The 3,660-nt window shown below is 45.3% G+C and overlaps 1 long non-coding RNA gene across 1 annotated transcript in view; it reads left to right on the forward strand.

The window, feature by feature from the left end:
• LOC119471757 overlaps positions 1-2,874 on the forward strand; it is a 45,843-nt gene extending 42,969 nt beyond the window's left edge. Inside the window, exons 2-3 of the long non-coding RNA XR_005200842.1 lie at positions 2,370-2,539; positions 2,649-2,874. This is a non-coding gene — a long non-coding RNA (uncharacterized LOC119471757). The remainder of the gene's footprint in view (positions 1-2,369; positions 2,540-2,648) is intronic.
• The last annotated feature ends 786 nt before the right edge of the window (positions 2,875-3,660 follow it).

Genomic DNA, 3,660 nt, shown 5'->3' on the forward strand with positions numbered 1-3,660 from the left:
AAGGAAGGAAGGAAGGAAGGAAAGAAAGAGAAAGAAGAGCAAAATTAATATGTTACATTTCCAGATATGGGTCTTAAGACATTGGACATAGCTCTTTCCCTGCTTGCCAGCTGGGAGTCCTAAATGACAATGATCTTACTTCAGCCACACAAATAACTACAGTGCTCTAGGGCAGGGGTCCCCAACCCTCAGGCCACCGATCAGTAGCAGTTCATGGCCTGTTAGGAATTGGATTGCACAGCAGGAAGTGAGCAGTATTTATAGCTGCTCCCCGTGGCTTGCATGCATGGCCAACTGAGCTCTGCCTATGTCAGATCAGCGGAGGCATTAGATTCTCAGGAGCGTGAACCCTATTGTGAACTGTGCATGCGAGGGATCTAGGCTGCGTGCTCCTTATGAGAATCTAATGCCTGATGACCTGTCACTATCTCCCATCACCCCCTGATGGGACCATCTAGTTGTAGGAAAACAAGCTCAGGGCTCCCACTGATTCTACATTATGATGAGTTGTATCATTAATTATATATTACAATGTGATAGAAATAAAGGGCACAATCAATGTAATGCGCTTGAATCATCCTGAAACCATCTCCCATCCCCCGTCTGTGGAAAAATCATCTTCCACAAAGCCTGTCCCTTATGCCAAAAAGGTTGGTGTCTGCTGCTCTAGGGGACAGCCGAGCAATGAGATGGAAGGAACCTGAGACTGTAAGTGACCACATAGAGCAGGACTATTCCACTGCTCTGGACCATAACCAGGGAAATGAACTTTGTCTAAAAGTCAATGTATCACTGGGTTTGTTATTAGCCTTTACCCTAACATACTGCACTTAGGACCTTCCCCACTCCCAAGCACAACAGCTCTGAGAGTTCTTAGGATACAAAGTCCCAGATCAATCCCCCACTGACACCATGAGAAACCTGAGCTTTAATCAGGCTGCACCCAGTTCCTCTGCAAGTTAACTTTTATGAACTCTTAAAATCTTTCATTTCCCCTCCCCCAGCATAGTCCCAAGATGATCATGGAGGAAAAAAATGAGGGACTGCTTGACTGTGGGTTTCTCTTCCTGCCCAGTCTCCTTTGTAGTCTTCAGATTTTAATGTGGATATAATACACAGTTTTATTTTGTATTTATTTATTTATTTTTTGAGATGGAGTCTCACTCCTTCACCCAGGCTGGAGTGCAATGGAGTGACCTCAGCTCACTACAACCTTCACCTCCCGGGTTCAAGGGATTCTCCTACTTCAGTCTCCCAAGTAGCTGGGATTACAAGTGTGTGCCACCACACCCAGCTAATTTTTGTATTTTTAGTAGAGATGGGGTTTTGCCATATTGGCCAGGCTGGTCTCAAACTCCTGACCTCAGGTGATCCATCTGATCACTGGGCACTATACATACAGTATAGTGCCCAACCAATACATACAGCTTTAAAAATCAATGTTGTTTTACACACTTCATAACATGGTTAAGTCAGCCCGGTGCTCTTTTCGGATTTTGTTTAAAGAGGTGTTTTAGCCAGGCACAGTGGCTCACGCCTCTAATCCCCAGCACTTTGGGAGGCTGAGGCCAGTGGATCACCTGAGGTCTGGAGTTCGAGACCAGCCTGACCAATGTGGAGAAGCCTCGTCTCTACTAAAAATACAAAATTAGCTGGGCATGGTGGCGCATGACTGTAGTGCCAGCTACTCAGGAGGCTGAGGCAGGAGAATCACTTGAACCCAGGAGGTAGTGGTTGCAAGAGGTTGCAGTGAGCCGAGATCGCACCATTGCACTCCAGTCTGGGCAACAAGAGCCAAAAAAAAAAATAAAATAAAATAAAATAAGGAGCTGTTTTAGGAAATATACTCCAGGCTGTGCTTCACATCAAGAAAAATGTAGGGCATACTGATTGACAGCAGCAGGCAGGAATCCAGGAAGTAATGAGAGAAGAGAAGAATGAACTGCGTGTTCACTTTACCAACTATTAAAAACAGTAGCAAACCATCACCTACCAATGATGACAGTGTGCCGTGAATCTGAGAGTTTGGTCAAACCAACGTTATGCATTTGAGGTAAAAAATAGAAAAGCAAACATTCCCATATGTGGGTAAACAGACAGGGCTGGAAAAGCCCACCAGGCCTGGGGTTCCTCCTGCCCCAGGGTGCCTCCGGTTTCTCTCCTCCAGCATGCCAGAGAGTGGGCCTGTGCGGGACTGAGGTTCAAGCTGTCCTGACACAGCCAAGCAGGGAACCTACATTTCTGGTCATTCATCTTCATCTTTTCTTCCTTTGCCCTTCCCCAGGGGCTAGAAAGTTACTTAGGCAGAAGTAAAATCCAAACGTTAATATGAAATACTGTGAATTCATATCCTCTCATGTCTATTCCAGATCTAATCAAATAACTCAGGGTCAAATAGAAGGACCCTGCCTTCCTCTCAGAATCCAGTAAACTCTGTCCCTCAAGCACCCATCTAGGACTGGGCCTTTCAGAATTGTATTTGCCATCACCTCTACCTTGCCCTATGTGCCAGAGCTGAGAGCTGCATGTGAGTCCCAAGGTAGGATACCCTCTTCCAGTTTAAGTTTGCCTGTGCTTTTCAGTATTTGTACTATGAATCTGGGGACTTTTTTAGTTTCTGCGTATGTTATTTTCTTCCCTAATGTAAGGTCTTTTAGGCTGACAGTGCGATGGACTGCATAGTAACTTCTGTGTCCTGCACGTATACCTCCAGATGAGTTCCTGGAAATAATCTGAAGTAACTGGAAAACCACAAAAGGAGAAGGAATGACCAACCCCTGAGGTGCCTAATTAACTTGAGATATTGTTCCTTATTCCTACCTCAACTGATAAGGCAATTGAACTTTGTAACCAACCTTGGCCAACTTCATGACTCCAGACTCTACGACCCCCTCCCAGCTTGCATGAAACCACCCTAAACTGTAACTTCTGTAACTTTCCACTGCCTACCCCAAACCTATAAAACCAACTCCTATCCCACTGCCCTCTGCTGACCCTCTTTTCAGACTTAGCCTGCCCACACCCAAGTGAATAAACAGCCATGTTGCTCACAGAAAGCTTGTTTGGGTGGTCTCTTCATTCAGAGAATGTGTTTTAACACCCAGTAGTTTTTCTTTTTCCATTTTAGTGAGCATTAAAATGAAAGTTTTATAAATATGGTTTAATTTTCTTGCCAGCACTCTATTTTTTTCAACTTTTTTTTTTTTTGAGACAGAGTCTTGCTGTCATCCAGTCTGGAGTGCAGTGGTGCAATCTCAGCTCACTGCAACCTCCACCTCCTGAGTTCAAGTGATTCTCCTGCCTCAGCCACCTGAATAGCTGAGATTACAGGCACCTGCCACCATGCCCAGCTAATTTTTTGTATTTTTTTAGTAGAGACAGTGTCTCACCATGTTGGCCAGGCTGGTCTCTAACTCTTGGCCTCAAGTGATCTGCCTGCCTCAGCCTTCCAAAGTGCTGGGATTACAGGTATGAGCCACTGCACCCAGCCTCAATTTTAACTTTTCTTTTAGACACAGGGCATACATGTGCAGGCTTGTTACATAGGTATATTGCACTTAGGTAGTGAGCATGGCACCATTAGGTAGTTTTTCAGCCCATCCCCACCACCTCCCTGCTCTGGGAGTCTGCAGTGTCTGTTGTTCCCACGTCTGTCCATGT

Source organism: Cebus imitator, unplaced genomic scaffold (assembly GCF_001604975.1).
Source record: "Cebus imitator isolate Cc_AM_T3 unplaced genomic scaffold, Cebus_imitator-1.0 Scaffold72, whole genome shotgun sequence".
Classification (NCBI taxonomy): domain Eukaryota; kingdom Metazoa; phylum Chordata; class Mammalia; order Primates; family Cebidae; genus Cebus; species Cebus imitator.